Genomic DNA, 21,893 nt, shown 5'->3' with positions numbered 1-21,893 from the left:
TAAAATATTTCCCCTTGAAAAGGTAAATTTTGGCTGTTTTATAAATGCATGTTATTTTGAGGTAAGGAGCATTCTATCAATCCTATGCTGTACACCTATTTCTTTTTCAAAATAAAATAACTTTGTTTCTGATTATAAAAGTAATGAGGCTCAGTTAAGAGTAATCAATGTTTAGTGGAAAAACAATCAGAAATACAGAAAGGTATAAAGAAGAGAGTGGTGAAAGTTACTAATAATTCTCCCTCCGAGGTTAACATTTTGATTTATAGTCTTCCTGACTTTTGGGGGTATAAATACATATACATATGTTTTTAAACACTAATAGGTTCATAACATGCCTGTTTATAACTGCTCCTTTACCTGTTATATTTTGGCCATCATTTCATGTCATAAGTTTATATCTTCATTAAAAAATTTTTTTCCATTTTTTAAAAAATACATTTTTTCTTTTAGAAAAGTTTTGGATTTACAGAAAAGTTGCAAAGATAGTATAGTGAGTTCCCATATACTCCACATCCAGTTTTAACATTTTACCTTAGTATCATACATTTGTTAAAATTAAGGAACCAATATTAGCTAAAGTACATGCTTTATTCAGATTTCCTTAGTTTTTACATCATGTCTTTCTTCAGTTTCAGGATCCCACCAGGGACACTGCATTACACTTAGTTGTCCTATCTCCGTAGGTTCCTCTTGGCTGTGATGGTGTCTCAGACTTTCCTTCTTTTTTTATGACCTTGACAGTTTTGACGTGTACTAGTCAGATATTTTGTAGAGTGTTCCTCAGTTGGGATTTGTCTGCTGTTTTTCTCATGGTTAGACTGGGGTTAGGCTTTGGGGAGGAAAACCACAGAGACAGAAATCGTTTCAATGGTACTCCTTATGGAGGTGACCTGAACCGCCTGGCTGGGGGAGTGTGTGTTAGGTGTCTCCACGGTAACGTGACTCTTTTCCTCCTTTCTGTGTTGCATTCTTGGGAAGGAAGTCAGTCCACGCTTGCAGAGTATGGAGTTAGGCTCCACCTCCTCGGGGGCAGAGCGCCTACATAAATTATTTGGAATTCTTCTGCACAGGAGATACACCTATCCTCCCACATTCAATCATTTGTCTTAGTATAAACTAATGGGTGTTTGTTTATAGTTTGGGTTGTAGTCCAGTAGTACTTTATTGCTGAAATTGTTCCAGCTTTGGCCATTGGGCACTCTTTCAGTTGGTTCCTGTGTCCCTTTGCTATACCCCTATCATTGTGGGTTTATGTCTTCATTTTTTAAATAGCAGCATGGTATTCCATTGTAAGAATGTACCATAATATATTTAACCAATTCCTTATTGATGATCATTTAGGTATCAGATTTTTTCACTTTTATAGACAATACTGTGATAAGCAATCTTCAGAAGACTATATAGTTATGAAAATATTGTTTGATAAGGTGCTCAGGAAATGTTGCTGTATTAAAGGGTCTGCCCATTTTACATTTTATGTGATATGTGACTCTTCAGGATACTAAAGCAGATTTCTGAGGAGTGAGCATTTTCGTCTTGTCTGTGGAAACTAGAGCTGTGTTTATCACCACAGTTGTGTCTCTTCCTTTCCCTTCTTACCTGTGGTTGGGGCTGATGGTGGGTGGGGCACCAGTGGCCCTGAAGAGCTGCTTTGAGATAACTCAGGGTCTTGAGACACATGCGCCATCTCAGTGTAGAAATGGTTACTATAGACAACTAACAGAAGATGAATTTAAACTCAATTCAGAACAAACAAAACAACATCCTCAGAGTAAAATCTTTGGACCTGGAAGTGATCTTGGAAATCATGATGTTCTAGCGCAGAATTTAAAAAATAGGAAACTGTGTTCTTATTAGGTGGGGTGATTTGCCTGGGATTATGCAGTAGCAGAAGCATTCAAGAATCTGGATTGCTGCGTAAGTCTCAGAATTCCTTGCTAAGTGGGTATATTTTATTTCTCTTGCAAGGATATGCAAAACTTTTTATGTTGGAAAATTTCAAACATATACCAAAGAAGACAAAATAGTATAGTTAATCCTCATGTCCCTATAACCCAGAATTATCTATCAATTGGTAGCCAATTTTGTTTAAAACTCCTACCCACCCCCCCACCATATTATTTTGAAGCAAATCCCAGATATTAAATCACTTCATCTATAAATATTTGAATATATTCCAAAGGGAAAAACTTGTTTCTTTTTTTTTATCTGACGGCTGGCCTGTATGGAGATGTGAACCCTTGACTTTGGTGTTACCAGCACCATGCTTTACATTGAGCCAATTGGCTAGCCCAAAAGAACTTTTTTAAAAGTGTAATCACAATACCATTATCACATCTTAAAAACATTTGTTTTTATTTATTTATTTTTTAAATTAATTATTATTTTTTTTACATTCAAAGGTGTTGCTGATCAGTGGGAGATGCAGGTGGGAGGGGTAGGGAAACAGAGGTGGAGGTTGGGGTCTGGGGTTGGCCTGGTTACAGAGAGCAGGGGGGCGTGGCTGAGGCCTACAGGCTCCCCTCATTCCAGCTTGGGAGCCTGGGGGGTTTCTGGAGGTGGCTTGGTTGTCACTGGGCTGGATGCAAGTATCAGGGGGCGTGGCTGAGGCCCTTGGCACCCCCACCCCCAGGCTCACTGGCCTGTGGAGCTTCTGGCCCTTTCAGGTTTTATGGGTGTTCTTTGATGGTGTTAGACCTTTACTGTTTAATATCAAACTTTGTCTCTGGTCTGTGGGTATTTTGTTTTTCTTTCAGTTCTGTGTTGGATTATTTGCTGTTCCCATCACTTAAACTCTGCACTGGAACTAATTTGTTGTCCTTTGCTTACTTCTAAAATTGGGGAACTTCCTGTGGGGACCAGCACTTGAGCCCTGTAGTTGAGCTAAGTTGCTGCTTTGCTGCTGATTCTCTGGGGAAGGCTTTTTGAGCAGCTCAGGTTTTAATGGTTGACCTTATAAGCATTTCTGGGTCTTGTGAGGTCCTATACACCTGGGTTGTGTGGAAACTCTGGTCTGGGCCTGAGTCTTTTCAGCAAACTTTACCCCCTGCAGTTCTGTATTCCTGACCAGTCTCCACTGAGTGGTTCTGTGCTGACTGGGGGGCAGATAAGCTGTCCATGCTGTGCCCAATGTTCCCCTGGTGGCTCGTCTCTCCCACCGCCTGCACTCCAAACACTTCGGCCCCTTGCTATGACTCACCAGCCTCTGAGCGGCTCCTTTTTTCAGTTTTCTGTGGCCCCTTGCTCCTGTGTGCGTCCACGGGAATCCTGTTAGTGGTTGGAGGGTCACCAAGGCCCTCTCCCTCTCCTGCAGTCTCCAAGCAACTCCATCCAAAGAGCACAGCAGCCGCTCTTGCTGGCTCCTGCACCAAGCGCTCACCAGGGCCAGCCTTGAAGTGGCCGGGGCTTGAAATGGTAGGAGTGGTCCTTTCTCTCTCTCCTTGTGGCTTCTCCCGCCTTCATGCACTCTGTAGGTCTCTCCTCCTCTTCCCCTGAGCTCTAGCGGCCCCAGTTTGGCTGTCATTGCCTTTTAATAGTTGTAAATTGGTGGATTGTGGGAGAGGGTGACACTGAGGACTGTCTCTTCTGCCATCTTGATTTTCTCTCCCCTGAAAACATTTCTATTCAAGGATATTTAGTTTTAGAAACTTAATAATATTTGTATTCACCATGAGTTGGAATCTGGCTTTACTGAGAATATGGTTCCTTGGTATAATCGCCCAGGGATTAGGAAGAGAGTCTGTCCGCTGGCCAGAGTGGCCTAGGTTATGGCTTTTATCAAAATCTGATGTCTGAGGGTCTTACCCAGAAGAAATAAATTAATCTCTTATGTGAGTTTTTCAGAAGCAGAGGGATGCATAAAGAATGTATGGCAGATGTCTCCTTACTGTATATATTTGTTTTTTCCACCCTAATTAACTCTTATGTTACCTGTGCGTGAGGAAGACGTTCCAGGGACATGTGACAATTCTTTTTCAGATGTTACCATATTAGCTGACACCGTCGATGGTATTATAGTGGTGTGGCCATTCCACTCCAGACCTTCTTGGAGAGACTGTTGAATGGCAAGTAGGATTCCTGCATGTTATTTCCTGGTTGGAACTTGACAAAGCTTCCGAGAAAACAAGCGTTGACGTCGCTGCTGCACTCACCTCTGCCATTCAGAAGCTGACTGGAGAGCAGAAATGATCCTGAGGGCCGAGGGGACAGCAGTCACTCTGACTTTCTCAAAGAGCACATTAACTGGATTGCTCAACTGTCTACAACTTAAAAGGGTGATTAATACTCCCAATTTTTTAAATATTGTATTTTCTTGGGGTTTCACATAGTGTTTAAAATTAAAATTAAGTATGGTGCTATTTCTCTCTAGAAAAACAACCCTGTCTCAGAGGTTTTACAACCTTAATAGCAAACTTCCTTTTAAATACCCATTTACTTGCATTGAATTTATCCTAGAACTGCCTCTGTTTTTGACATGCTGTTAGAATGCCCAGTGATCTGAATTAGAGACGAGATGATACAGGAGGGCTGAAATGTTCCTGCTGAGTTTTCTGAGACTGAAACCAGTTTGACCTATGTGATTTTATTTGAAACCATTTTATTGCAAATGAGTTTTTGTCCTGCTGGCCAGTGCGGTTCCTTGCATGCGGTCGTGGCCATCCCAGCCCGCCTTGCGGCTGCCCACACCTTCGCCTTCTCTTTCCTGAACAGGCTTTGTTACAGGCAGTCAGCTTTACTTCTCTTCTATTTTGAGGGCCCTGTTTATATTATTTTTGAATTTGGACTCACCTTTATTTACTTATTTCCATTCAGTGAACAACTCAAAAGAGGAGAAATCAATGTTAATTTTCTTCTTGTTAAGTTAAAAGATTAATAAAAACCAGTTTCAAATACCTCCCTGGTCAAGCCTGTTCAGTTATCCCGAGACAAATGTGTATTATGGATTTTAGGTTCTAGGAAGAGGTGGTATTCAGTACAGAATGCTGTGAATGTGGGTATATTTAAGGTTTAGCTCTGTAGCATTTCACGTACACTATGTATTTTAAGCTACTTTTTAAACCCCTTCTTGATACAATAATGCTTTTTTCTTCTTCTTTGCTTTGAAGTTGTTTTACTTTTCTTAATTTTGACATCTTTGCTACTTACCAGCTGTGTGAGCGTGATTGAATTTATCGTCGTTGAACTCATTGAGGTGATCGGTAGCACCAGCGTGCCACAGGTGCTCTGCAGCCGCCGCTCCAGCCAGCTTTCTCTCTAGCCGTCTGTTTGCCTCTTTCCCCTTTACAGGTTTCTTCCTTTAATGAGATTAAGAAGAATGGTTTCTGTATCCTAAATAAGTGACCCCCTTCACATTTTCCCCAAATGTTTTTTTTTTAACTTTCTGTTTTAAAGTGGTTAGAGATTCACAAGAAGTGGCAAAAGCAGTACAGAGAGGTCTGGTGCCCCCTCCACTCAGTGTTGCCCAGAGGTGACCGTAGTACAAGGTCAGAACCAGAAAACTGCCACTAGTGCTACTCACAGAGCTTGTTCAGATTTCACTAGTTTTCCTTGCCCTCGTGTGTGTGTGTGTGTGTGTGTGTGTGTGTGTGTGTGTGTGTGTGTGTGTGTGTGTGAGAGAGAGAGAGAGAGATAGTTCTGTGCATCTTGATCACATGTGTAGATTTGTGTAACCCACCACCACAACCAAGACACAGAACTGACCCCTCACCCCAAGGCTTCCCACTTGCTACCCCTTTATGGCCACCATCTTCCAACCTCCAATAACCACCAATCTGTTCTCCATCTGTATAATTTTGTCATTTTGAGAATATTATATAAATGGAATCATGAAGTGTGTGACCTGTGATATTGGCTTTTTTTGACTTGACATAATGTCCTTGAGAGCCCCTGAAGCTGCATGTGTGAGTAGCTCCTGCCATTGTATTGCTGAGTGGTATTCCATGATATGATGTGCTGCAGTTCAACCACTTGTCCATTGAAGGACATTTGGGTTGTTTCCCGTTTAGGGCCATTACAAATAAAGTTGCTGTGAACATTTGTGCACATGTTTTTGTGTGGACCTATGTTTTCACTTCTATGGGAATGCAATTGCTAGATCAAGCTTTTTAATGGACCATTGTAGGCTTCTTTGAAAATACGTGCTAATGCAGTCAGCACTTGTAGATACAGTATGCAAGTGTACTAAACATGTACCTAATGTTTAGTATAACATGTGTACTAAGTAAGTATTCATTTTGTTAATGAACCGCCTTTCATATTTTATTGGCATTTTTCTTGTGGGGAATATTACTGTTCTTGGATACTAAATTTGAATGGAAGAAATATTTCAGGTAATGGTTTTCATTAATTGGCAATGTGGTAGATGTTGAATTTTTTACATAGTTATAAAGATTAGCACAAAGGATCAGGAGGTTCATTAATTGACTAATGTCCAGCAGCATTTCAACTAATTGGTAGAGCACTGTTGACACTTTTATTTTACAGCATGATGTCTGGGGTCCTAAGATGTTTTATGAAATCATTGGCTAGTGATAGGGGGGTAAATCATTATTCAGGTGAGGCTACAAATATTCTTTTGACATGTGAAGGGCTCCTAACTGTGACAGCCATAAATTTAAGTGACTTTAAGTCGGGCATCAAAAGTCAGCGTAAGGACAATGTCAGTGATGGATGGTGTACAGGCATTAGCTGGTTTGATAGATTTTGGCTTTTCCAAATGGATCTAGTAGCTTTAAAATAAAGCTGTTAAATATAACAGTTAAAATAGGAGTTAAAATAAAAGACTGATAAAGAAAAGGCTCTCAGAAAAGATGGAAGAAGAGAAGGGTGAAGTGTAAAGGGCAGTGGTTCTTACTCTGATTATGCGTCCGAACCATGTCGGTAGCTCTCACAACAGAACAGTACCTGTGCCCATGCCAACTCAGACTCTGGAAGTGGCACCCAGGCATCGATATTTTTAAAAATGCTTCCCAGGTGATTCTGCTGTTCAGCCAAGTCAGAACCACTGAAGTGGCAGAAGCGCTCCTGTGCTCGTATTTCCTCTGTACTCTTTCGATAGCGTTCGTGCTGCATACTTCTGTCCCCTGGTATTGGACTAATGTGGGTTCCACAGAGTTTTCATTTGTGGCTCAGCTGAGGTGAGTATTTTTCTGAAGGAGGAAAAATCACACTTGCGAATGGTGGACACATTTAAACTGTAGAACGCAGCTTTAATATGTATAACAGAAGAGTGCCTATGAAGTGGAACCTAGTGTCCAAAACTGAGAAATTCAGAATCATCGAAAAGTCAGAAAGGAAACTGGGCTTCTTTTGCGACATCCTATGGGTACGAAACTTTTTGAAAATCAAGCATTTAGGAAACGTGTGTGGAGTTTGGGAGTGAGAGATGTGAGTGTTGGTCGATCTTGTCAGCCACATTTAGTTTTTCTTCTTTTTAACTTAATTTTTCATTTTGTAGAAAAGCAATATTTATTTATAGCAAGTGAAAATTTGCAAGGATGAATAAAAAATAAGAATCTCCCACCCATGTTCACAGCCTGATGTGAATTCTTCCACACCTTTTTCTTTTATTTTTTACTAATAAAAAAAATTGTATTTACTTAGAAGCATTCAGAAGGTCAACAAAACAGCTGCAACTTTTTTTTTTTTTTTTTGCAATTGCAGAGCGGTATTCAGTTAACAGAACAATTATTTCGTATAAGCTGCATCAGAGACAACTGAAGGTGTAAAAACCATCCCCATATATAACTAATTTGTGCTGTGCACTAGCAAGAACCTGCTTTAAACTTCCACGCCTATTTACAAGCCCCACATTGTACCAGGCAAGGTTAGTGGCTACTGAAAATACCACCAGGACAGGGCTAGCTAAAGACACATTCAGTAGCCACACCTTTTTCTATACTCATAAAAGTATGTGTAATGATAGAAGGTTTGTGGGGTTTTTTAAAAATAGGATCATATTCTTTACATTATTCTGGAGCTTGTTTTTCCTCCTTAATATTTTATTCCTCCAGGTCAATAGCTATAGATTGAACTGTTGTTTTGAAAACGAATACAATTTGATAGCCATTATGAAGAAAGTGTGAACAGCCATTTGATGTGGCTTTATGTGACATATTTATCCATCTCTCTGTGAATAGACATTCAGGGTGTGGCCTTTTATCTTGTTTTTGCCCCTGCAAACAACAGTGCAACATATATCTTTGTACATATAACCTTATCCACTTGTGCTTTTTTTCTAAAGTGTTTTCATAATCCAGGGTTTGGTTTTGGCCAGATATCTTAGTTTCTGGGTACCTTCTCAATTAGCGAGAATTAATGATTTTGTCAATTGATTTCCAGTTCATTAGCTCCTTCTGTATTAAGTTGAGCATGAGATAGGAGAATCAACTGTTCTAGAAGTATTTGGCTACTAATGAGTTCTAGTGACCGGATTGTTTTTGATAGGTCTTAGAATCCCATGGAAGGGCTTCCTGGGGGTCCATGACCTTCATGATATTGATGGCAAAATTGTATATAAATGTACATTTTATGGCATTCCTCAGATTTTCAAAAGGGCTGTTGCCCCAGAAAAAGTTAAAAATTGATAATATATTCATCAGAGATTAGTACTAAGTCTAGAGAACCACTTTGAGTTGCCATCAGTAGCACAATTTTAATCATGATGTCCTCTTTCTCTAAAGACCTGGACTGAAATAAGTTTATCTAATTTCCTGATGGCATAAACCTAGGAGAGAGAAGTAATACTATAGATAGCAGAGTCTAGATTCAAAATAATCTGGATAGGTCTTAATTTTCTAAAATCAGCAAGATGAAATATACTAAGGATAAATCATCTGCAGAAATTGAGAAATGGTTTGAGTGGCAGACTAGCTCAAATGCATGAGGTAAAAAATAGTGAGTTTATTTGATCACAGGCTTATGTGAGCCATCTTTGTGATGTGGCTGCTGAAAATGGAACAGCCTCAGATTATATTAGTACGTGCCTAGATTACATTGAGTCTGTTTCCCTGTTTTTTGGGCTAGTTAGATCACGTTTGGTGAATTGTGTTTAAGTCTATGAACCACATTTTAGGTGACATTGGGAAAGGCAAGAGACAGGATAGTGATAGATTAAGAAATGAAGTGACATGAAAATCTACTGCTGAGAAGCGTGGTTGTTGGATGTGAAGGACAGGGTATGAAAGAACAGTGGTAGGTCAGGGAATTAGAAGGCCAGAGGGGGTGTGTAGAACTCGTGCACTGTGGGGCGCACAAGTACTCAGTAAATATTTGAGTGAATGAATGGAAATTGCAAGGCAAAGGATTTTGACCTTGCAATGGTGAGAGCTTTCCATCAATGGGATGGGAAGCAATGACTCCCGGTAGTGGAGTCCTTCCAGCCTAGCCATGGGGGGCTGGGACAGGGGCTGGGGACAGAATTCCTGCTCTTAGTGAAAAGACTTCAGAACTCTTGCTTGGAATTTTGTATATCTTTCAGGTACCTTAATTTTAAAACTGGAGAAAATTCTAGGATAATACTGTATTCTCTTAACAAGTACTTTTATGGAAGAAATGCTTTTGACTCGAAGACTACATAATATTTGAAAGATGCTGAAAAATTAAAATATAATACGTTTTTATCAGAAACCGTGGTGCATAAGTTACTCCACTATTCAACCCGGAGTAACTAGTCTAGACTTCATTTTTGTTACTTTAGAGAAGAGAAAAAACACAGTATTTAAAGCTGCAAAAATGAGTAAAAAAGGAAATTTCACCACTTCCTGTCCTTGTGGCTTCAGGAAGCACAGGCACACTATCTCCATTAGACCAGTTGTTCTGGATTCTGACTTGGAGAAAATAGCACTGTATGGAATTTATATCATGCTTTATCATTTACATAGGTTTACACCGAAGTTTGCATACTGACCTGTGTAAATGTATCTCCAGTATTTGTTTTATTTGGTTGAGACCAAGATTTACCCCTCAAAAAATTGAAATAATATAAAAATCCATTAGGTTATGGAAATGGATAAATATTGTCAAAAATTTTTTATATAATTTTTTTCCCTTTTTTTTTGGTAGCTGGCCTGTATGGGTGTCTGAACCTTTGACCTTGGTGCTTAATGTTATGAGCACCACACTCTAACCAAGTGAGCTAAATGTAAAACTTTCTTTTTAAACCCTGTATTTCGCACTAGTGGTTGTGGAACAGGTTGGGGGCTGCTTCTGCTCAGGACACCATGTTTTCCACTCTTTTTTTAGTGCTAGAGCAGGAGAGAGCAGAGGTTAAAAAGATGAGCTCCTGGCCTCAGATCTGGCTCCACAACATACTGGCTGTTCTCCCTTGTCTGTCTCCTCACTTGTGAAGGAAAGAAACACAGTTAGTGCATGTGAGAATGCCCTTAGCACAGCACCCAGCCCACAGAGAGAACTCAGTGAACATTCTGTTACCTGTAAACTTCTGCTCACACCTCTTGATCTCTTTTCTAATTTTTTCTGATTTAATAGCTACTGTCATCTGTGTGTCTTTTACTGTCTTGAACATGCATGTCTAAAACTAAATTTTTTATATCCCTATCTCCACCTCTCATCCTGAACCTACTCCCGTCGTATTCTCCCATCTCCTCTGTTAATGGATATCATTCATCAGAGGTGGTATGCGAAGAGGTCAACACCACAAGCTCTGGAGCCACAGCTGCCTGGGATTAAATTCCTGCTCCACCTCTTATCTCTGTGTGACCTTGGACAGCCTAATTAACATCTCTAAATCTCAGTTGCTTCAGCTATGAAATAGATATGATGGCAGTCTGTCGTACAGAATTGGGAAAAATCAGTAAGATCAATACATGTTCTTGACACTACATAGTACACGTCACTATTTGTAACTCAAGCTAGAAATGGTAGCATCGTCCTTAATTTCTCTTCTTTCCCTCACCTGAAGCCATCAGTGCTATTGATTTTCCCTCAAAAGTCTCTTTCCTCCTTCTCATCACTGCCTGTGCACCAGAGTTTACATTGAATCTGTTACTAGGAGAGGTTCATAGTCCCCTGAAATTTTATGTATGTTTTTTGATGTATGTGCATTTTTCCCAGGGAAAGTGCTTTTAGCCTTTATCATTGGCGTTCACTTAAGTCAGTAACCCATAAAAGGTTAATAATTACTGGCTTAGACCCTTCCCTCCTGCCTGCATTCAGTAGTGTATAAACTAACTGACATTACTACCCTAGTCTCTCTGCCTCTAATCTGCTCTTCACACTGTTACCCAGTTAACTTAAAAAAAAAAAAAAAAGTTTTTACATCACTATCCTGCTAGACAGTTGTGTTGACTCCCTTTTGCCTACAGCAGTGATTCTCACCAATGGCCTCTTGTCAGAATTAAATGGGAAGTTGCTAAAAATTACTGACCCTATCCCAGACCAATTAATTGATGCTAGCAAATGTCAGGCATCAGCGTTTTATTTTAAAGCTTCTCAGGAGATTTTAATGTGTTGAGAGCTGAGAGCTTCAGGGCTGCAGGACGATGGGCCAAGGCGTGAGTGTGGCGGTGGCCTCGGCGGCCTCGGTGGCCTCAGCAGTGCAGCGCTGGCGTTCTCCCCACTCTCCACTTCTACCTCTCCTCCCACTCACGTCCCATCACTTATGCCCTGGACTCGTGCTTTTTGCTGTTTCCAGATCATGCTATGTTGTTTCCTACCTCTGAGCCTTTGCCTGTACTGATCACTCTTGCAAAAATGCCTCTCTCCTTTTCTCTGCCTGGGCATTTCCATTGCAAAACCTTCCCTCACACTTCGAAGAGAATTGTGTCCCCTACTTTTGTTTCAGACTTCTGTTACAGGACTTATGCTGTGTTATAATTATTTACATATCTGTCTTCCAGAGTACACTGAACTTCTGGAAGATAGGATCCTGTTCCCTTCTCTAGTGCTGGGCACCAGGGTGAGAAGCAGCCTCCTGCTGGATGAGTAAATGAGAAGGAACATGCACAGCAGCTGCTTGGGGGAGCCGGGAGGTCTGTGGGCTGGGGGTGTGGTAACTGAGGTGCACGAGGTGGTGTTAGGAATGCTCAGCAGAGCTTCTGTCCTCTTCTATCGCTTTTTCATACTCTTGTGAAAATGAAAGATCAGGATATATGAAGTAAGTCCATCATCTGGGACTAGGAACGTCAGGACGAGCTTCTAAAACACCTTTGGACGTTGACTTATTGAGTGTAACAGTGTGAAGTCATGCCATGTTTGTCACCTGAGACTCGAGAGACTCCTAAATGAGAGATGGAGAACTAGCCTTTAGGACAGGGGCAGCTGTTATTTTGCACAGTGGATTATCTCAGTTTAGTTACTGGTATAAAGATACCCTTATATGGACAGTTTGCTAGACATTATATGTTTCTAATTTTGATCTCACCTCTGGCCTTTGTGTTTTAGCTTCTGTCTAATCCTTCTCTTGGCTATTTTTAATTCTGTTTTTTCTCCACGTGTCTCAGAATTGCCCAACACACTCTATAAAGAATTGTAATTTAAATGTGATTTATTCTTCTCATTTTTTAAGTGCCTAGGGTTAGTTTAAATCAAAAGAAATTACTTTAGTAAATGATCTCAGAGATTCTTTTGGATATTGTTTAGGGGATGTTTGGGGTTGTTTATTTGCCCTTCATCTTAATTATTTTTTCTAACCCTTACCACCACAAAACTCTTATGAGAAGAGAAGGTTTATTTAAAGCTGACACAAAGAACAATGAATGCTAATCTGATGTTGTGATTTGGGCATGCAGAGTTCTGATATGCTGTGTATGAACAGCTGGAATACTCTCTGTCTCTGGCTGTTTGTTACTTACTACTTTAATAATCTTAAATAAGAAGGACAAGATTTTTTTCAAAATTAAAATGTTTGCAATTTATAAATATACTACCCTTTTACATTTCTATCCATCTTATTAAGAGTTTTTTGAAAAAGTCTTGAAGAAGTCTCAATCTATCAAGCACTTCTTTTAACATGGTTTAAATGAAAGGTTCTCAGTTTAGGAAAATAAAAAGGATAATTTTCAGTCATTTTTTAAGAGAAATTTTTTTCTAACATATCTGAGTCAAAGAACTGGGAAATGCCCTAACCCTGTTGGCCAAGCACGGAGTCAGTGTGGTAAGGGAATACCTAGGGGTAAACAAATAGGGGGTCAATACTGCAGCAGGCAACCAACATATGCAGTTTGTCTGTATTATTTAGTCAGTGTCCCTAAATTCTGATTCAACCTCAGGCTGGGGATATGAGGCTATATAATAGAGAAAAATTAAACAGGCTGTCATAACAACAGAGTTTCCATTAAGAGTTTATATAGTCCCTGGGTTTCCTTGAAATACTTAACAATGTTTGAAGTTCCTTTCAACTTTTTATTTTTTGAAGCTTTGAGCTGTAATAAGCGGGGAGCCTTTAATCCTCACTCAGTAAATATTCCAAATTGACCTTCAGCAGGTACTGTGCTGATGCTGGAAGTGGTGTGGTTGAAATAATGAGGACCATTTATTGAGAGCTGCTATGTGCCAGTGCTGTATGTCATGTCATTTAACTCTAACACTGTCCCTTGACATGGGCATTATTATCCCTGTTTTACAGGTGATGAAACAGGCTCACAGAGGTTAACCAAGTTGTCTGAGGTCAATAGCTAGTAGGCGGTGGACTGTTTTGAACCCAGGTCTTTCTGACTCTATAGCTACTATGATCTAAAGAAGAATTTCTTCCCTAATGGGTTGACAGGGTTTTTTTCTTCAGCATTCATTTTTTGAAGGCTTTAAGTGTTTTATGTCCTCCTCTGAAAAACTGGGAACAATGGTGAAACCTAGATTTTCCCCCTACCCTACCACTGTCAGTTGTTGGACCAAATAACCAGGTTTAGTTTGAAGACGGTAAGTGTCTTAGAGTAGAAACTTACTGCTATTTCCAGATGTAATTGTTAAATATTTTGGAATACTTGATCTCTTCATGATCTATGATTCTTCTAAGGTTCCAAAATAAAATTCAGAATCTTGGGTTATTCTAAAACATATGTAAAATTTCATCAGAAAATAACCTTTATCTAAAAAATGAACGGTGTTCCTCTTGTGTAACCCCTCCATAGCAGTTGCACATGAACTGCATCTCATAGTCACCAGAGTGTCGTCTTTGCCTGGGTAAGTCTGTTCCTCTCACTGAGGTGTGAACCCTGTGAACACAGAGACCTTGTCATTCGTCTCTGCATTCCCAGCACAATACCTGGAATATACCTCTGTGGGCCACATGGTCTTATAACTGGACCCTGTGCCTAGGGATGAAATTCTTTACTTCTTCCCTTCTTCACTCCTTTTGGTTTATATACCTTCCTTTTAGCCCTGTCTTTCCCCTTTCTACATGATCTCTTCCCTCTTTCTGTCTGTCTCAGTTCCTCAGTTTTTCTTAGCCTTTCATTTCTCCCACTGTCTGCTACTAGGCTAGTCTCACGGCTCTTAACTTTCTTGGGTCACAGACCCCTTTGATAAAACTATTAAGAAAGTTATTGCTCTGAAAAAATGCACACAGTGAACACATAACATTTGCATGTTGTTTCAGAGGTTAAGAATGCAAAATCTCTAGACTTTGAGCTCCTTGAGGACAAAAACTAGGCTTTTTTTTATCCTTTCATTGTATTGGGGAATACAGTATCTTCATTTATATTTGTTGAGTGTATGTGAGCGAGCACATGGTCGCATACATGTTCAGGTGAGTGTATGTGGTAGAAAACTGTTGTCAGGTATTTCTGGACTTGAGCTGTTCAATATGATAGTTGCTAGTCACATAAAGTTAACTGAGCGCCTGAAATGTGGATTGTCCAAATTGAGATGAACTAATTATAAAATACGTGCTGGATTTCACAGACTTATCACAAAAGAATGTAAGATATCTCATTAATAGTTCTTATATTCATTACATGTTGAAATGATAGTATCTTGGATATATTGAGTGAAATAAATTATTATTAAGATTAATTTCACTTCTTTATTTTTGCTTTTTAAAAAATAACTACTAAAATTTTTAAAATTATTTTTGTAACTGTCCTAGAAGACCAGAATCCAGGTTAATTTGTTAGTATGAGTTCTTAAAAACAGTAGGTTTTTAAAAAATGTTATGGGTCTATTGGACTAGAGATCCATAGCTTGCCACCCTCCACTCACATGGCATCACCCGTCCCTCCTCCCCACCACCAGCATTCATGAGAACAGGTGGGAAGAATTTACCTGCTTTTGGTGATACACATAGCTTTATCGCTACTGTCTTAAGTATGCCTTGAATGAAAGTAGAGTTGACTCAAGTTATTTTCACTAATGAAAAGGAAGCAACAGAGAGACTCATGAATTGGAGGATACACTATTTTCTTTGGAAGCTTTTGGCTCTTGTATTTTGGAGCAGGTGTGGGGCTGCTGTTGAAAGAAACAGAGTCATGCTCAGCCTGTTTGACATATGAGGAACTGGAGAATCGCTCAGGTTCCCTTGCCTTCAGTGTGAGGAACTCAGCGTCCCTCATCCATCAAGTTGTTCCTCTCCAGTACAAACTCTGATGCATGCGTTAACGTGGTATATTTGCATTTTTTTTACTTTCTGGTTTAGAGCAGGTATAATGTTTTGGATTAGAGAATTTTCTACTGAACCATGACATAACAGGATAAGAATAATTGTCAAAAATAGCCTCACAATGTCTCCTTTTGGCATTAAGAGTCCCAGAGTAAGTTTGCTGTGGATTATTGAGAATGATTATATTAATTAGATGTCAGCCCTCTTTGATTCATGCTAGCTTCTTTCCTTTCAGCATGGAGTGACTCTGGGTTGGAGTGATGCGGATACCAGCTATCACTTTGTAGAGCGGAGCCAGCCTCAGGTTGGAAAGTGGGGTGGAATCTCAGGCCAGCAGCCAGCATTTTTTGTAAACAACAGGAGTGGGGATTATGCTGGTGGTTGCCAGCCCATGCCAATGAAAAGCACCCATCTGCAACTTTTGGTGTGCCTGCTGCAGATGGGCAGTGCTTTGTGTGGGCATGGTTGTGTTGTAGGATCTGTGTTGCGGAACACCTGCCTGCAGTAGAGAGTCAACGGGTGTATTCTAAGCCCTTGGAGCTCAGACTTGGGATTTGGGAGTTGAGTAGAATAAACCTCCTAACTTCTAAACTAACAAATGACACTTTAAAGTTAGGAAACCAGATAGCTCTGAAAAGATCTGTAGGATTGTAGCTGAATGGTTAATGTGGAAGACATGTTATAGAGGGCTTAGGAAGACCTGGGTCATCCAGTGTTGATTCCACTCATTGAATTACCCCATGTCTGTTCACTTATCTATTTTCTTAAAAAAGAAAAAGGAAAAGAAAATGACATCTCCCAAAGATGTTTAGAGGTTTAATTGATGTTTGTAAAGTGCTTTGATATCTTTACCATAAAGTATCCAGTAAGAGCAAAATATGTCATCAAAACTTAAATGTCTTAAGCAAACTAGTCTCAACCATTTGAGTAGATACTAAGCAGTTCTGTGTCTTTGACATAAGTTATACTTACTAAGGGTTTTTTTTTTCTAAAGAAAGTTTCGTGTCCTCATTTTCTTTTAAATATCAGGTGTATACATGGGATCTTTAACATTAGCTTGAGTTTCACCATGCTTTGTAGATGGTTAGTCACCTATAGAGGACAGTTTTTTCAGCTCCAGCCAGCCAAGCAATTAAATGCACTTCAAAATGCTTTTTGCCAAGGACAGTGCCTTTTACAAATATTTGAGATGTTTGTTCTTAGTTGTAATTTATTAGCAAACCTGTGTCCTCATAGCAACTCCTTGGGAGGTGCAGAAGACAAAGCCAGAGAGCAAGTGAAATAGGTTCATTACATGAAGAAAAAGCTTTTATTTAAGGGTACTTGTCAGTAGACTTGTTCGTATGTGTATCGGTGTCTATTTAATTCATATAGTGCCACATCTGATCATACCGTTTCAGTATCTGACATCATGTCCTTCTACTTTGCTTTTCCTTGTGAAGAGCACTGCCACCTTGTTGCCGAAGCTTTGTCTGATTTGAATGTGCTTAAAAATCAGGCAAATGCCTGTTGTGAAAAAGAGCTTACTCTTTCTCTTTGTCAGTACTTGCAAAAACCACTTAAAAGAAGATCGTATTATTGGACCGAATTCAATAATTAGCATAATTGTGATGCTCTGTATTGTTCACTAGGGCACGCCCCTTGGCCACGTTTCCCATTAAGAGGACACTGATGTTGTCCTTAGTGAATAAATCCCGGCACACATGATGCAAATCAGCGTGTTCCTGCCTGCTGCTCGGCTGCAGTTAATTTTAGCCAGGGTTTGTTCTATGAGTTGTAAAACTGTTTACCAAGTTAGAAGTTAGTAAGCTGAAATGTGACTTCTCGGCCTAATGTGATAGGATATCTATTTTAGTCTTCAGATTGTGTTTATGATCGGGAGGACAGTCTTCTGAAGAATTGTGGCTCAGATTTCTTTTGAAACTACTTGTAAGTACTGGGTGAATTTTTTTAAGACTTCTCTTTGTTCTTTTCTCCTTAAATCTTCCTAATGTAACTATCATAATATTTTTTTATCTCTTGGGAAAACTGGAAGCTTTGGGGTTGGTACTTTAGAGAAATCTAAGAATGGTGGCAAAGTTTTTTTTTTTTTTTAATGTACTGTAAGAAACCCACCTTACTCAATTTTCCCAAGAGAAAGTATTTATTCTTATTTTTATTTTTGCAATCTGTAGATTATTGCTTATTTTATCTGTTAAAATATTTGATTAATGGAAATGGTTCTTGTAAATACAGAAATGTTTCATCATGTCATTGAGCTTTATTTTCTATGGTAACCTAACCCTTGAGGAAAAAATGTTAAAAGTGGATTCTTGTTATACCCTGTGCCACGAGTTTATGCTGTAGAAATAATGGAATATCCAATGTAATTTTGTCGAAAGTATAGATGGACAGCTTTTACTTTTTAAGGATGATTTTGTGCTTAAAAATAGATTCCTGAAAAGAAGTACTTTAAAAAATTAACTTAGGATAAAGGTTTTAGAGAGTAATTTAAAGCATCTTCTGGAAGATTGAGTTATCAAAATTAACCAAAGGCCATGACATTTTAAAATCTTAACTGCTCTTCATCTAACAAGTTATTATCAATTTAAATTTGGTCTAAAGAAAAGATTTTAATATTGAGTATTTTAAATTAAATGTGGATCACCTTTCCTGGTTTGAAGTGCTTTTTAATTAGGAGTAGACTGACTTCCTGCCAAACAGCTTGCTTATAACACAGAAACTGAAAGGAATTTCTTTATCAATGAACATGTAAGTTATTTCAGCTCTAGGAACATTGATTTTGATGAAACAGTTTTCATTGGCTACCGTATAGTAGTTTTTACCGTGCATCCATGTCTTTTTTGTCTCTGTGAGCAAGGAGAGAGGCATGTTGTCGGTTAGTACTGTGAATGCCACTTTCCCATTTTGAAGAGCTTTATTTAAAGACTTCTTTGTTATTATGTATTTCTGACTTTAAATACAAATGACATAAACTATCAACAAAGAAAGGAAATGTTTCAGTGGTACATTAGTAGGAAAGGAATGTAAGAAAGGAAAGTAGAATTGAGTTCTTAGGCTATTTTTAGAAAGAAACTTTTTAAAAAACTTTTTTATTGAGCAGAAGAGAAATTTGAAGTCCAGATTAGTTACGACAGAAAAGTACCTAATATCATCTTCAGCAGTAAAAGGGATTTTTTTTTTTGCAGTATATGCTTCATAAAATATACTTTTATCCAAAGGATGTAACAGTTCTTATTCTTTTAATTGTTAATAAGGTGTCATCAGAATGTCAGTGCAGTGAGTATTTTTAAAGGTACACTGTGATTGGGTATTAGTTTTCAAGCTAATATTCATTCAATCAATAATAGGTTTTAGTCTTGCAAAGTAGAAAAGCTGATTAGAATATATCCATTTTTTAATTTTTCAGAAAGAAGTTTCAGTAGGCTTTTCTACTACAAGGGAGCACATGGTTTTTTTAAATTTTTAAATTTTTTTTTATTTTGTAAAAAGATGACCGATAGGGAGATCTTAACCCTTGATTTGGTGTTGTCAGCACCAGGCTCTCCCAAGTGAGCCATGGGCCTGCCCCGGGAGCACATGTTTTAGAACAAGTTGCCAAAATGCTCATAAATACCCAGAGTGTTTGTTTTAGTGATTTATGTGCTGTGAGAGAGTGATATAAGAAAGAGGAGCTGGTTTTAATTGTGTAAGTGTCAGTTTCTCGTGTTTGCTGGTACTGTGATTCTGCTACTTCTTATCCTGCATGCCTGATGAAGTGATACTGGTTATAGTTCCCTCTGAAGCAGAGACTCTGTTGACTGGTTATGACCTGGTTATGAGCAGTGAGCTCAGGTACTGAGAAACACGGGCAGCTTGGTAACCTGCGAAGTCCCGAAGCCCCTGGTTTCAGCAGGGCACGGTGCACAACTGCGCCTCCCACAGCCAGTGCCCTCTCTGCAGTTACCTGTGAACATCTGTCCTAAAGTCCTTCTGAGCTGCTTCACTGGCTGCCTGCCCTCTCATCCTAGTCTTTTTAAAATAGTTGTAGACCCAGAGGCTCTCACAAAACAGCTGCTGAGTGCAGGAGGTTTATTTTACTGTTACTTTATTCCTAGAGAATAGCCTTCTGCCCTGAAGCTTTGAAGGGTTTTTCAGGGAAGCAGAGAGTAATCTTTTCTCTGGATCCCCTTCATCCATATGAGGTTTTTAATAGGTAAGTTGTCTGTATGGCTATATGGGAACTACATTACATAACAGGTTGCCTTTTGGTTTGGAGCTGAATGCTCAGTGATCACATCCTTGGAATGATCTTTTTCAAAAGGAAATTTTGTAGGAGTCTTTGTTATATTGAGTTTCAACTGTTTTATCTAAAACGAAAGGAACAGTGTGTGAAGGGATGCCTTCAGCTTTGCCTGTCTTGTACACAAGTCTATGTTAATGAGATCTGGCCCTTGGTAGGAATGTTGGTTTCATCGGGAAATACTGGGACTGCTTTATTATTTAGCATCTATTAAGCACCCCCAGTGCACATATAATGCACAAAGAAAGCATAGTTCCTACTCTCAAAGAACTCACGTGCTAAAATTAGGCAGTACACAGAAACTGGGCCCCCTGACATACAATAAATAAACTGGCAGAAGAAAGAATGTGAGAACAAAGAAAAGGGAAACAAGATGGAGTGGGGCGGGTTCAGGGTACTTTGGCTTCAGTTCATCTGGGCTTTTGCCACACAGCATTAGGACAGACTGCTGTGCCCCACGGGCTGCTCTCCCTTTCTCTTCTAGCACTGTGGAGACAAGCACGGAGACCGGCCTGGGGCCCCATCCACCTCTACAGTTCTGGTACAGCCTCCTGCAAAGGGGACAAGCCTCTGTAGTTTCACTTATACCAAAAACCATTATTATTATGTGTGTGTCGGAGGGCGGGGGGAGCTTGATATAAAGTCCAATGGATATAAAAAGCATCTTTCTCCATAAAATGGTATTTAGATAGACATCTGAATTTGAGTCCCAGATTCTGTCCTCCCTCCCACGCAGATTTGCAGGTGAACAAGTTACTTAACCCTGCACTGGAGTAGGGTGTTGAGTCAGCTGGTAAATTATTTAGAGAAGGAACTTAGCTTCTCAGAAGAAAGGTATTATGAAGCTCTACCAAGCATCACTGCAGCTCATAAAGGAGTCAGGAAAACGTGAATCATAAGAGCTAGTAACGCGAGTGTGGGTATTGGAGATTTAGAAATGTGAGGATACCGTGCGGATCTGTGAGTCATCCTTTATACTCAACCTCAGCTAGTCTCTGACTAAGGTTCTGGGTTTAGTTCATGGTTTCACAACTAAAAGAAACTTGGAGACGGCTCAGCAAAGAACCTCAAAAAAGAAATGATTAAAGAGTTGGAAAATGATACCTATAATAAGAAGTTAGGGAACTTCTATTATTTAGCCTGGAGGGAAAAAATGATGGGGGAATCTCAGATTGTTATTCAAGTGTGCGTGCCTCAGTACCAAAGAATGATAACCAACTAGCATCTCTTTCCACTGTGAATATGAAGGTTAAGTCCAGCGAGGGTTAGGTTAGTACAGTGGTTCCCACAGTGTGACCCCTCTACCCTCAGCATCAGTACTAACCTAGAACTTGTGAGAAATGCAAATTATCAGGACCCACTCAAACCCCAACCCCACCTAACGATTCAGAGACTGTGGGGTTGGGACCCAGCAAACTGTTTTAACATGCCCCACCAAGTGATTCTGATGTGCAGTAAAGTTTGAGGACCACTGGATGAGATATAAAGAAGGGAATTATAAAGTGGGGAAATAGGATGCTAGGAAAATGTAAACTTTTTTCCTGAAGTCACCTAAAAAGGGGTTTATATTTGATTGCAATGTTTTCAATATTATCTCCAAAGTCAGGAGGTAAAATGACCTCTCAGAGTCCCTTCTAACTCTGACCTTGCTCTAGGTTTCCTTTTGTCACTTAGAGAAGATTAATAATTAATCAAGAAAAATTTGCAATTACTTTCTGCACTCAGTAGTTGAGACAGTGCCCATATCAAATGAGGTAATGTTATCAGATATATCCTGCCTTATTTTATCCCAGTGTTACTAAAGCCATCTGAAGGGACATTTGGGCAGAGGTGGTATGCAGTCACATGGGGCCCCTAGATGTCAGCCCGTGATCACTGTATGTCACAGACTGCTGGCCCCACCGGCCACTCTCTTCATGAAGCCCATTTCAGAAGAGAGGAGCTGGAAGCAAAGTTTGGCTTGACCCCATTTTCCCAACTCTGTCACCTCACAGGAGCAGAAGAGTTGGTGGGTGGCCTACATGCCTGCAGAAATGCCCTTCCCCACCTTGTCAC

The 21,893-nt window shown here is 39.6% G+C and overlaps 1 protein-coding gene across 5 annotated transcripts in view; it reads left to right on the top strand.

Annotated features, from left to right (window-relative positions):
• The window catches only part of SLC20A2 (solute carrier family 20 member 2), a 90,807-nt gene that overhangs the window by 11,345 nt on the left and 57,569 nt on the right, over positions 1-21,893 (top strand). The window contains exon 1 of one of the 5 annotated variants that reach the window (XM_063079877.1): positions 3,997-4,277. The exons of 3 other annotated variants lie outside the window; for them this stretch is intronic. The gene's annotated coding sequence lies outside the window, so the exon portion shown is untranslated. Of the gene's footprint in view, positions 1-3,996; positions 4,278-17,307; positions 17,486-21,893 lie in introns of those variants that run through there. One more of the 5 variants, XM_063079874.1, reaches the window with a different exon arrangement.

The sequence above is a fragment of the Cynocephalus volans genome, chromosome 15, assembly GCF_027409185.1.
Source record: "Cynocephalus volans isolate mCynVol1 chromosome 15, mCynVol1.pri, whole genome shotgun sequence".
In the NCBI taxonomy this organism is placed as follows: domain Eukaryota; kingdom Metazoa; phylum Chordata; class Mammalia; order Dermoptera; family Cynocephalidae; genus Cynocephalus; species Cynocephalus volans.
The sequence above is the reverse complement of the archived record's forward strand: the minus strand, read 5'-3'. Positions and strand labels throughout refer to the sequence as shown.